The 14,410-nt window shown below is 34.5% G+C and overlaps 1 long non-coding RNA gene across 3 annotated transcripts; it reads left to right on the top strand.

The window, feature by feature from the left end:
• Positions 1–7,113: 7,113 nt before the first annotated feature.
• LOC113306823 lies at positions 7,114–10,118 on the top strand. 3 transcript variants are annotated; one of them, XR_003338853.1, is made up of 5 exons: positions 7,114–7,151; positions 7,256–7,490; positions 7,630–7,751; positions 9,274–9,361; positions 9,945–10,118. It is a non-coding gene; the product is annotated as an uncharacterized LOC113306823 (long non-coding RNA). The 3 variants fall into 3 exon arrangements; XR_003338854.1 differs by lacking the exon at positions 7,114–7,151 and having other exon boundaries at positions 7,211–7,299; positions 7,408–7,490; XR_003338852.1 differs by lacking the exon at positions 7,114–7,151 and having other exon boundaries at positions 7,211–7,490.
• Positions 10,119–14,410: the final 4,292 nt, after the last annotated feature.

Genomic DNA, 14,410 nt, shown 5'->3' with positions numbered 1-14,410 from the left:
CCTTCATCACTAGGAACATAACTTATACCTATTTATTCTTATGTCTAGGATGAAACAAGTTCAAATCATTTCACGTCAAGGTTGAAATATAAGAGATATGGATCCTTATTTCTGTTGAATATCTCGATAAGCTTAGTTTAAAGTTTCCGTACTTTCAAGTTTTATTTGAATGAGGGATCATTTACTTAGCTTGATGGAACGGAATTCTAGGTTTTAAACTAAATAAGTTGGGCTTTGAACCAAATAAGATATGTATACATAGGAAATTTTCTTGGCGCCAGATAAATGGAAGTAGTCGATAAAAGAAGTGGTTGGATTATGAAAATATGTGAAAAATTCGGTAAATATGTTGCAGTTCACTAAAAATCCGGTCAGATAACCATGGTTAAGTCCATAGTTAGATGAGGTCAAATCTTATTAATCCGATGTTATGGGTCTGCCAATTCAGTTTTGAACTCGCACGTTCAAAATCTTTCCCACTCACCGGGCATCTGCTTTTTTTTTTAGAGAGAATGTCCGTCCCATATTTCCATTTCACCGGCATGTTTGAGGTCCCTAAGCTTTAACCCTACTACAACAATGCTACCAAACACATGCAATTCCGTTGTGATTGCCAACTAATAGCCTCCCTGGCATATCCTGTTTGAGGAAAAAAAATACGAAAATCTCGGAATGAATGAAATCATTCTTCCAAGATGACATAAATGTATTTGTGCATCTATTAGATGAGGAATACTATAGATTTTTCAAATCTTCAGCTGTTTCTATATAAAACTCATAACCCAGTCACTTAATACATAATTGAAGATTAAATATTTTTAGAATTTTAAGAAATGGGAACTGCAGAAGTGCCGCCGAAAGTTGTTGAGACAAGAAACCTTGATGCGTACGCCTTCAAGGTTGAGGCACCTCAGAAGTTTCAGCTCTCCAATATCTGTAGCAAATGCATCTAAATTTTTGCACAAGTTGAACTTAGCTTTCTTAAATATTTGTTAGGTAACACTTTGATCACATGAGACGTTTACAACGCCTGAAACTCAATGCACTTAGAAAAGTCCGGAATCTGTAAGTTACACAGGTTCGCCATAAAATACGAGTATTGTCATCATTGCACAAGAGATGCCTCCTAATTTCACAAAGACCCAGTGTTTCTTGAAAATATTCGAGGAGACATGTTTTGATCGCAGGTCAACCACTTTACCACCATAAGAAGACATCGTTCACGAGGTGTCTATGCTTTTAGTTTAACCTAAATTTTGAAAATTACATGATTTCTACAATTTTTTATTAGATTCTACAAATAATAGAAGCCAAACTCAAGATTTTCCTAGGGTGCTAAAACTCAAGAGTTGGTTCCCTTATGTTTGAGGTAGTTTTTTTTCCTGAAGTACTTTTACACAAAGTTAGTCTATGCCGACATAAATCAAGTGGAAGTGTTTATGTTTGTAATATGGTGAAACTAAAGTAATCATTAATGTTTCAAAGGATCAAATGATATCTAATTTTATGGGAAAATAATAATTACCATATATGTAGTGGTCACCTCTTGAATTTTTCATGATCCTCATTATAAAATAAAACCTGTCATTTTTAGGGCTATCCCAAAAGAATTAGGGGCGATTAATAAGACAAAAACGGGTCACCTAAACCTAAAATGAAGTCACCCTTATCTCTGATTTTTCGAAATAGCTAATATACCCTTTATAATCGGTAGATAATTAGTATAATCGGGAGTTAATCTTTAGTATATATTGATAGGAAAATTTATTTGAGTTATTTAGTTTTAAGTTTTAGAGTGCAAGAAAAAGAAGAAGAGGGATCAAAACCATTTTTTATCAAATCCATAACAAAAACCGATGGGTATGAAGAAGAAGGTGAGAAACATCGTGAAGAACATAATTTCGAAGTTTCAATAACGATTACAGAGCATTTAGCGCCACTAACGTACCAGAATAAGTAGATAATAAGATATTTTATCTACCGATTATACTCTTTTGTTCCGATAGAGAAGCACAATCGGAAATCTCGTGATTTTATTTATCTACCGTTGTGGCCCAAATTCATTTTTTTCAAAAACTAATGGATTTTTGAATTTCTCTATCTTCACAATCAGTAATTTCGTGGTATTTATTATTTTCCGATTGTACAATCGGTAGTCTCGAGATGTTCATTATCTACGATTATTGTAGTAGCCCCATATACAAATTTTTCAAAAACCAATGGAATTTTGAATTTCCCTATTTTCACAATCGGTAGTGTCGTGATGTTTATTATCTACCGATTGTACAATCGTTAGTTTAGTGATGCTCATTATCTACCGATTGTGGTAGTAGCCCCAAATTCGAAAGTTTCAAAAACCAATGGATTTTTAAATTTATCTATTTTCAGGATCGGTAGTTTCGTGGTGTTTAGTATCTACCGATTGTACAATCGGTAATTTCGTGATGTTCGCTATCTCCGATTGTGATAGTAGCCCAAATTTATTTTCCCCCCAAAACTAATGAAATTTCAAAATTTTCTACTTTTACAATTGGTAATTTTGTGATGGTGATAGTAGACCCAAATTTATTTTTTCCCAATAACCAATGAATTTCAAAATTTTCTACTTTTACAGTCGGTAGTATCGTGATGTTTCTTATCTACAGATTGCGATATTATCCCCAAATTCATTTTTTTCAAAACAAATGAAACTTCAAAATTTTCTACTTTTACAATCGGTAATTTTGTGATGTTCATTATCTACCAATTGTGATAGCAGCCCCAAATTTAGTTTATGTATTATTTTTTTTCAAAACAAAGCATAGAAGAGAAGAACACAGTCACAATCGGTTGATAAAACTAATAGTAAACTAACGATTATAAAAGAGCATATAAGTATTTTCTAACCACTAGGACACCCCATAGCCACATCAATGGGATGGAATAAAAAAGTCACCCCTAAATCTTTCTGTGTCGCCCCTAAAAATGCTAGGGAATAAAGCCAACCATATAACTAAAGAAAAAGGATATCCAGATCCCAGTTACGTTACTTATAAATAGACTGAATTACAATTTTGATCGATTTATAATTAAACTATTTTGCATGAAATCGTTGCAAAAGTGCTAACCGGAGCTGCAACTGGGGAGGAAGTAGTGATAGGGAGACATATGATGAAATCAAGGGACACACAGTACCAATTATTCCGGTGAAAATTTCCTTTATAATGCACATGGAGAGAAGCAGGGCACAGAGCTTACACAATGCGAGATTCTACTTGAAATCAAGATTTTTTGATGAGAATGACTACCCGACATACATTGGCATTTTAAATACAACTAAGAGACAATCAAAATAAAATATTACTGTCATCAAAAGAATGATTTACCAGATGGATGTACCAAAATTATTGTCCGTCAACATATTCCTGACAATTCCAAATCTATAAACCATATTTTTCTCCAAGCACTAAATGAGAATCGTGAACAGAAGGTTAAAGTGATTTGGATTCAGATTTGGTGCCTTGGGGGTACTTATTTAGAGTTTTCCTTTTATTTTTTCTTTGGAATACAATTGCTTGATTTCTTAGGAACTACATTTAGGTAGATTTTTCGGAGTCACAGATTCATCGATTCCAACTTCCGGTTTTGTTATTGTTTTCCTTTTAGTAAATGTTTGGGTTCTGGTTTTGCAGTTATACTAAAATTTCCGTGCTTGCAAGTTTTGCAATTAACTTTTGATTAATAATTAATCTTCCATCACGGTCTAAGCACCACCTAGAATACATTGTTGCAGAAGTACTGGCTGGAGATGAAATCAGAGAGGAAGTACTAATAGGGTGCCATGTGATGAAATCAAGGGATGCAATACCACTAACTAAATATCAATTTACGGTTAAAATTGGCTTCGCGATGCACATGGACGCGTGTTCAGCACATGTCTTATACAATGTAGGATTTTACTTGAGATCAGGAGATTCGATGATAATGAAAATCCAATGTGCATTGGGATTTCAAATACAGCTAATGGACCATCAATATCAAAAATTATTATCATCCAAAAGAATGATTTACCAGATAGATATACCAAAATCATTATGCGCCGATACAGTCGTGCCAATTCCAGACCGTATTATTCTTGAAGCATTGACATGGAGGAATGATAATAGCGAATAGAAGATTAAGTTGATTTGGCTTAAATTTGCCGCTTTTGGGGTACTCGTTTAAAATTTTCCTTTATTCCTTAATTGTCATGTACCTTAGGTCGTTTTTTCTTAGGAACTACAATTTATTAATTGTTTTGGTGAATTTTTAGGAACTACAACTTAATTGAAGTTTTCTTTTATGTTTGTTTTCCTTTTAGTGGATGGTTTAGGTTCCAAGATGTTTCAATTTTTTCAACCTGATATGTTATTGTGGAGTGGTATTTTGGATAATTTGTGTTCTTTATGGGCTGAGTTACCAATGACACCATCTCGAAGGTCGTACAATAAATTTCACATCAATTGTTACGTAAGCAAGAAACAGACCCGTGCATCGTACGGTGAGCAACTAGTTTGGTTAACGAATATTCACGGGTTCTAAGGCCCCTTTATTCTATTAGTTAACGTGCACGCTTAGACTATGAAGAGGTTGGTCAAAATAATGAGTGAAACTGATACGAGCATCTATTTAGGGAAGCAGAATCAGCTTACAGGAAAGATGTTGGAGGAGTTTTTAAAAGTAACCTGGGGCGGCAGTGTTTATTAGAGGGGCGGCAGTGTGATAGTAATGTTCCTTTAATTGGTTAGGAGATGTCCTATAGGGGGTGTAAATTAACTAGATTATCCTCTTCAGTTTTTAACCTAAATCAAAGCTAAATTGAAAATTTGTTTTCTTTCTTCTTCTCTTTTCCTCCTCCCATCAACCGTAACCTCCATTAAAATTCAAAATTTCACCGTCTTCGATTAATCGACGATTCAAAAATTAATCAAGTGTAGTGTAATGACTTATATGAGGTATGTTTTGTTTACGATTTGGTTTATTTTGTTCGAGTTAAGTTTAATTTCCATCAAAAATTATGGTTTTAGATGAAAATTGAAATTGAAATTTCTGGATTTATGTGAGTTACGGTTGATTTTAACTCAATTACGAACCGCAATTGGATATTTTGATGTTGTTAAGGTTGGAATTAGTTCAATTACCAACCGTATTTTCTTATATCTGAGAATTTTCTTCAGTTACGGTTGGTAACCATTTTAGTTTACGAACGGTAACTCAGTTACGGTTGGTATCGAGCATTTGGTTACCAACCGTAACTCAGTTACGGTTGGTATCGAGCATTTAGTTACCAACCGTAACTGGTTTTACGATCGGGTTTTCTTCAAATTTAGCCAGTTACGGTTGGTAGTTCATCTTTACGAACCGTAACTTCGATATACGGTTGGTTATGAGCAAAATTCCAACCGTAATTAGCTCTGAAAATGTTAAAAAATTGAATTTTTTACGTACTTTATATAACTTTGAGCAACAAAAAGTTAGTTGGGACTAATTTAGAAGTATACCCTGTCATTTTCAGGTCCTGGTTCTTCATTTTGTTGGTTAATTTCTTCAATTGATTGAGATTGACCTTCTCCTCTAAACTTTTTTTTTTTAACTCTAAAAATCTGATTTTGGTTTTGATTTTGAGTTAATATAAGTGAAATTAATCATTAGCACTAAACTTGATTATCATCACTGAACTAGGTTATCAATTATGAGGGTTAATTTGTCATTTTCAGTATTTTTTTTATAAGGGACACCTTGAGTGATCATGTGATGACCCTTTTTGTCCTATTAGAACGCCGCCTCTCTAATATACCATGTCGCACCTAGAACCCCTAGAACGGGTTACTTTTAAAAAGAAATCTAAAAGCGGTGTAAATGATCACTGATGATGAATCGAAGATGGCCCTACATACAGTGGTACTAGAAGTCCTACTCCTACGAGCAACTGCAGTGGACGACTAAACCCAAATATTTGGTCTTTTGGACAGACGTAGTGGGACGTACTATCGATCAAATTTTGATCAACGACTAAAGCCCAGACTAAATTTGGTCGCCGACCAAGACCAAACCCAAATATAGTCGAGCGTTGATATAATCTCCGTTTCACAACGGGCGTTGATATAATCTCCGCTTCTCAACGCGCGTTCGTAAAGAATTCGTCCAACGAACAGGCGGGTATATAAACTTCGCCTGTATGGGACGTTGATTAAATGTACGCCTGATGGGGCGTTTGTGAAGTTAACGCCTGACTCCAGGCGGTGATAAAGTTAACGCCTTAATGGGGCGTTGATAAAGTGTACGCCTGATTCCAGGCTTTGATAAAGTGTACGCCCCATGAATGATTGAACTTGTACAGAATTCAAATTTGAAGTGTGAAAATATTGGGGAAGAGCAAATATTTTGCATCTTATGCTTCCACGAAACTAAATGTTTTCATTTTGGTTTCTAGGTCAAGTGCAGCATGTCATAGCTAATTTTGTTTTTGATTTCGCATAAAACACCAAATGAATGTTGGAAGCATCACACAGCAAAGGTAGAAGTAACCATAGTTTGGAGGGCCAGGAGTACAAAGTACAGACAACAAGCTTTTCAAAACATCCTATATACACGTCTCATGGGGCGTTGATTACACAAACGCTTGGCTTCGAGCGGTGACTTTACGTACGTCCCATGGGGCGTTGATTATACAAACGCTTGGCTTCGAGCGGTGACTTTACGTACGTCCCATGGGGCATTGATTATACAAACGTCTCTTTTCCCGGCGTAAACTATAAGAACGCCTCGTATCGGGCGTAATCTTTACAAACGCCCCACGTCGGGCGTAATCTTTATCAACGCCTTAATTGGGCGTAATCTTTATCTACGCTCCACAATCAAACGAACATTATACGTTCGCTCGACTAAATATAATCGCCTACCACTACGCCACACGACGTCCTAAACTCAAATTTGGTCTTTTTTTTTTTGTCTTTGGTCTTTGGTTATACTCGCACCACTGTGGACGCTCTACGCAGATCAAGTGTATGTATTCGAGAGTGAAATTGTTTTATTTAATCATGTAAATAAATTGAACAATTTCAATAAACGTTATACAATTTATTTTCTCCAAAACACAAGACAACGATTCTCTTACATATTTGTATACAGAGGTTGGTTCAGACTTAATATTTCTTTTATTTCTTTTATCTTTACTTAAGAAATAGTAAACAACACCACATTCCTAACCACTGTGTGAATTCAATTTCAATTTCAGATCTTTCTCATGCTGATGAATATACGATTCATATCACAATGAGGGTATCCTTCAACTTAGATAATGAAAGTAAATCTTAACTTAGATTACTGAAATTGGGTTTTGCTAATTTTTGAAATAATTTTGGTGAGAATATTTCTAATGTAATGTAGGGTAAACACAATAACATTGTATTGGCTTCAGTACCTAGGTGAAATTACAAATTCACAATATCATCTGCCGAATTCAAGCCAATGTAAGTTTTTCAAACTGATTTCAAACAGATATAAGTTTTTCAATGTTCAGTTAACTGTGTAGAGCATTATGCGTTCGTGGAAATGTCTAAGAAAGATTAAGGTGTCTTTTACTTTTGCATGTGAATCGTGTGATTTTAGGATTGAATCTGATGATTTTGGTTGTCCAACCTCCGGAGTTTAAACTGTAAACTTGATTTCAACGGGAAGAAGGATAAGGAGAAGAGAAAGTTAAATAAACTTTGTTATCTTCGCACAATCAGGTAATGATCCATGGTTTTTTTTTATTTTTATTTTTCTTCGTGTTTTTGTCTTCATAAGCATACAAAGAAATTCTCTAATATTTTGTGAGCCGTTGTTTTGTGGAAGTGAAGAGACTCGAAGTGGTAGAGAACACAAAAGTGTTAAAAGTGGCTCGAAAGATGCGCTCCAAAGAAAAGGGCTTGAGTTGATTCCTTTTTAGTCTCTTTTAAGTGGAATGATTGCATCTTAGTTTCATAGGAACATAATCTTATTTTATGTTGAATTGAGAGAGTTAAGGTTTTGGTATCAGTTACTGCTGTTGATAATACTAAAAATAAGTTGAATAACTTCCGAACAAATAAGAAAAGATATTAATCACAAAGATGAATGGACATGATTAGTTAGTTACATCGCGAGACGCTTCAGCATGGTATATGAAGTTGGTACGTACCAAGGCTTCGTAGGAACATTTCTGGCTCAAATTTAAGAAAACAAACAATGTGATTGGAACGGTACTTACATCTAACAAGATGATAGTGGAGGTTTCCCAAGTTCTCACACTCGGGTTGAGCAGTCGGCTGGACAATGGTATAGTTTTGTACAGTCAAGTACATTTTCCATATGGGATCATTTTGTTTACATGGAAGTTGGCGAAGAAGTGATTACAATATGGGTCAAGGGTATGAAATTTGTTGTCTCTTAGTGTTTCCCATTATGTTATTGTGAACCAATGACATTTCGATATGAATGTTTTAGGATTGAATTTTTGGGACTAATGGATTTCTAAATCGTGTTTCATTTATCTACCAAAAAGTATTAGAAGTCTAACAACACTCCAGGTATTTTGATGACCAATTGTCGCATGAGCTTGAGTGATAGTATTAAACTTGAAGACTCTGTTACAGATTTTGTCAGCTGAGCAAATTTTGTCGATTTTGCATAACGTCGATGATGCTTTGATACACCTTTTGATTGAATTTCATAAACCAATATCATAATTTAGCAGTAGATATCAAAATAGGAATTGGATGAAGATAGACCTTGCCACAAGGGGTCAAGTTGGCTTAATTTTAGAACTTCCATATTCTTATTACAATATGTTATAATGGCCATCTACCATGGACCTGCATCTACTGCGTTGAATGTTTTTCTTCACTTGGATTTTCTATCTTTGTCACTATCAACCCACTTAACATATTACTCGATCTTACAATTGGTGTTATACATAATTGTATCACCTTTGCAGTTCAGTAATTGGTTTGCTTATTCCAAAACTATATTGAGTAGTTCGGAACAATATTGAGTAGTTCCAAAACTATAATCGTAATAAGTTGAATAACTTCGGAACAGTATAGTTCTGTGACTAAATTGAGTAGTGGTGCATAGGAAGTACACGCACTGGCAGAAAACCGGCTCGCACAGTACTATAGTTGTAAAAATACAATTTGATTCCTTTAAACTCTTGCCAAGTTGGATGGGATCCGTTTAGATTGGCTTCGTATTTAGACTTAAACTAATTGAAACTCTGGGTGTGTTTTGCAGGTGTATCTCGCATGCATTTTCCTAGAAATTCGTGAACCGCCTTATTGTTTAAGTGTTTGTTGAAGCCTACTGCATTTACAAAAGACAGGTACTCTCTCTAAGGTTTTACATTTGCAACAGATAACAAAGTACACCTAGATTGCATTTCAAAATGTATTGGCACAATCAATTAAAGTGAACTCACTTCTTCGCACCCCTTTCACAGTGAGAATTTAAGCATATTGCACTAAATACAATATAAGATTATTATATTCAGATTAGACGTGGATCAAGAAAAAAAAAGGTTACAAACACTGATATCCACTGGGTTTTAAATGAACTGTTTTTGTCATGATGATCCATTAGGATGATACTGTGAAACTCACAACCAGTTTCGCTCCAGCTAACTTCTTTTACTTCAGATAAATCATTTTAAATTAGATTTTTACATCGACGAAATGACAAGATGACTTGGTTTTTGTATTATATTAATTCTACAAGGGCAAAATTATCCAAATGAGGAAATAATCGCTATTAGCCACATTAGATGTTTGAAGTCTTCGACTTATATGTTGGTTCCTTAGGAAGTTATATTGCAAAAACTGATAGTTCCCTGTTCATAGCTTTCGTCTCATTGCAGTAGCGAATTTGACAGTTTTTTTTCTTCTTTTTTTCTTGCAATCCGGCCGTAGAAGTGGGATGGCGAAATTCAGTTTAAAATTCCTTCTGTTTGTCCTGTTGTGGAACATCTCAATAGGGATTATATGTAATTACTTTTCTTCTTGAATTTTTGCTATAAAATTGTAAGCTTGACAATAGCTATGTACCTATCATACAGTTTATTAATTTAGCAGGTTAATGTTCAACCATGTTTTTTGCATTTCCCTTTTTAACAGTACAAAAATTATATTGCCATTTTGTCTTTATACATCGAGAAGACAATTATATTTCCATTTTATCTAAAAGCAGTGAATCTTTATACTTCGCGTCCTGGCTACCTCATGTAATACTGCATTCCCCTTCCTATTAGTCAGCGACAGTAACACTTTTGTTACTGATATTATTCTCAACAATTGTTTCAAAATATCACTTCGGCGACATGGTGCAAAAATATGTCTCTATACAATTTAACTTTTGTTTCTCTTCTGCAAATGGTACGTTATGAATCGAATTGCACAAACAAACAAAAAATGGTCACTACCCGGTGCGAAGCACGGGTTACTATCTAGTCTCCTATTGAGACAAAAGTCATATATGATATAGTCTTTCGTATGATACACATTTGATATTTTGAGCTGAGTATAATTCGCTTATTTGTTTCTCGAAATACGTGTTGGTGGCTTTTTGTCTTAGCTACATTCATCATTATTCTTGACTTTATGTCAAAAGATGATCATGTGGAAATTGCCTTGAAACATCTTACATGATTTGTGTAAGACAGTCATTTAATGTCGACTTGGAAAGTTTCGTATTGATCATTCGATCACTTGAAAATTACTTATTAGCTAATGGTGTGTGTGGATACCCGCTTGCAAACTGCAAACTGTTTCAAGTCAGGGTACTTAAGTTTGCATACCCGCTTACAAACTGCTTTAACTGTTGAAGTTAGGAACTAAGTTTGCATACCCGTTTGCGAACTTATTCACCAGAGTTTGGTCCGCAACTAAAGTTTGCGTACCCGTTTGCAAATTGTTGGTTCATGACCAATGTCCGGAACTTAAGTTTGCATACCCGTTTACAAACTTCAGTGATTAAAGTTTTAAAATCAACAAATTATGATTTCGTACTCATGAAAAAATACATTTATATAATAAGGAATGCAATCTTTGCAAATCATGGCTTAGATCTTCATGAATTGATTCTTTCGAATCATTCCGGTTTTGCTTTAATTGGATCATATACAGTTCTATGCGATTGTTAACAATTGAACAACTCTATAAAGAACACAATTAGATTCTTTGGTTATCATTCATGATTGATTGATCATCATAGTTGATCTAGATGTATTAGATGAATGTGGATTAGACAAAGGTGTTCATATGGCCAACTTTGGTTAACTACTACCAACGTTATGTACACGTTTGAGTACGGTTACCCATATCTAAATGAAGTATATTTCATTTGTGTGTGACAATCTTAGTCCATCTAACTGTGGAGAGGTATTTCTTTGGTTTCAAGCAAAACTTAGCTTGCATTTTAAAGCAGGATTTCATCTAATGGTGAATAATGAATGCTTTGTTTCTAAGCTAACTAAGCAAACCTGATTTGAAAGCTATATAAAGGAGAACTCTATCAATTAGGAAACCTAATCCCCACACCTCTTGTGTGATACTAGTTGCGTACTAGAGTCGGTTCTCCATTAACCTAGGTTTTTCCTAAAACCATTTAAGTTAACGACTTAAAGACTTCATTGGGATTCTGAAGCCAGATACAACTATTTCCTCTGTAGTTGCGTATTATGATCTTATTTGTTCTATCGTATTGAGTACTATCTTCTCTAAGGTTGACTCGAAATTTATCTCTAATACGTAAGATTTAAAAATTAATCACAAATCTCTTTGTCTCATTCGTTGTGATTCCACAATAACTTGTTCTACTACCATATAGTTAAGTTATTGTGAGGTAATTGATATTTCTAGGTTGTTCTTCGGGAATATAAGACCGGATTATCAATTGGTTCGTGTGCACCTTGATTTATCGTAAGACGGAACAAAACTTCATATGTAGTAATATGAGAGACATATTTATCCATTAGAATAGACATTTATGTGGGACACAAATTTGTTTACAAGTCTTCGACTTTGGGTCGTAGCAACTCTTAGTTGTGGGTGAGATCAACTAAGGGAATCAAGTGCGTAGAGTCCTGCTGGGATTTAATGTGAGATTGGTTAGGGCTCAACTACATTCCATTCTGAAGTTAATCTTGTAGTGGGCTAGTGTCTGTAGCGGATTAATACAGTATGGTGTTCAATCTGGACTAGGTCCCGAGGTTTTTTACATTTGCGGTTTCCTCGTTAACAAAATTTCTGATGTATGTGTTATTTCTTTTCCGCATCATATTTGTTGTATAATTAAAATATCACAGGTTGTGCGTAGCTCAATCGATTGGTAAATCCAAACTTTGGTTGTTGATTGACACTTGAACATTGGTCTTTGGTACCGTTCAAGTTGTTTCTCATAATAATCAGGCTCGCAGATTCTATCTGTTTGATTTGCTGATTACATTGAGAAATTGAGATATAACTCTTGGATACTTTTCCGTGATTGAGTCTGACTGTCTAGTTGATTCTCTTAGAATTGTATTGGAGTTGTCCATATAGATTGACGAACGAAATATTGGGTGTGGTTGTTAGACCCCCGCTTTTTCAACAAGAATAATAACTAATATAAGGATAGTCATTCACAATCACCAAGGTCAAAGGCCACTATACCAAAGTGGCCATCCACTATGACCAAGATGGACGTCCTTTAAATATTCTCTACTTATAGAGTTTGGAAACCTATTGGAAAAAGTTTCATTGAATTACTAAACAAAATTGCATCTATACTTTCCCGTTTTGCTTATAACTTCTTCGGACGACCTCAATCTTTTCTCTATATTTCAATTATCTACAAAATGGTGAGAAGAAATCAATTATTTGGTTGAATTTTATTCTTCCATTGTCCCTTTTTTCCATTCGGCACTATGCTAAAGTGGCCGGCTACTAACACAAAGAAGGTACATAAATTACAAATACATAAGTCACAAACTCACTAGGTAGCAACACGAAGTTGGTTCTACTGATATAATTTCTTTTGGTTTTTCTATAAAAACATCTCCAATGATAGGGGTCAAGGACATCCTATGTGGAGTTCTTATTAACACCTTTTGGTTGTGGGTCATTTACTACATGACAAAAATAAATTAATATAAGACTTTCTACCTAAATTTCATCTTCAATCTCCAAGGTGTAATCTAACACTTTTTATTTAAATTTAGAGACGATTTTTTTTTAGCTCTAGTAACACCATGGATAGCCATTTGGATGTTTGTGATGTAAGCAAACTCTTGGTTAACGGAAGTTTTATTCCATTGTTGGCGATTAATTTTGTTGTCGTATTTTTAAAACATAATCTAAAATCTTAAACCCGCTAAAATTGGAAAATCTAGGATTAACAGAAAACCCTATTCTGGTGCACGTACACGATTCAGAGACTCTCAACTTTCTGAAAAAATTTTAGGGCATGATGTTATATATATATGGACATGATGAGTTTGAGTGATGAAAGTCATCATTTGAGAAACAAACTTCAATATTTTCATCTGAATCAATTGGCGAGACATTTTTATACATGGACAAGAAAACACATTATGAATATATGTGAGAAAATTTCGTGACTATCAGTTCTTTTAACTGCAACTAGAGTAAGATCAACTTGAAAATGAAAAGCTAAAAATTAAGATGAATAAAAAAAGCATACTAGTTAATGACAATTGTTGTATGCATGATACTTTAAGTTTAGAGATGAACTTTCATCGAAATACTGTAAACCAAGCATAAAAAACCTCTCAGGCAATTCAAAACCTTCGTTGTTGAAACTTGATTCGCTATAATAGTACTGCCACATGATAAGAAGATTCATTAGATAATGCTGCAACTCACATTATCGAAGAAAACACAATCATCCCGCTACAAGCAAGTGTAAGTTATTTCAGTTAGAGTGCGTACACACATATATATATATTTGAAAGTAATAATCAAACAAATACAGTGACAAGTTTACTAACCAAGTAATCTATAGCTCATATTAAGTGGATGTGCTATGTCAACAAGAATAACGTTGCTCCAACATAAGTGCTAAAGAGTTCTGAGAATTGCATATAAACAATCACAATACGTGAAAACCATCTTACTGCACTCATGAACCTATCTTAATTTCTTGCAAAATTTTCGTAGGTCTGGCAGACTAGCAGAGTTCCAAAAGGCTGATCCATTGATAAGAAGAAAAAAAATGTTCCAGAAAGTACGTCTTAATCCAAAAATTAAAGTTACATCACAAATAGCCAAATGACTATCCATGGTGCTGCTAGAGCAAAAACAAATTCCGCAAAGATGCAACAGGTAAGCTGAAAAAAATATCCCCGCCAATAAGAAACTGAAAGATTTAGTATTCTCTC

This window comes from Papaver somniferum, chromosome 8, assembly GCF_003573695.1.
Source record: "Papaver somniferum cultivar HN1 chromosome 8, ASM357369v1, whole genome shotgun sequence".
Lineage (NCBI taxonomy): Eukaryota > Viridiplantae > Streptophyta > Magnoliopsida > Ranunculales > Papaveraceae > Papaver > Papaver somniferum.
The sequence above is the reverse complement of the archived record's forward strand: the minus strand, read 5'-3'. Positions and strand labels throughout refer to the sequence as shown.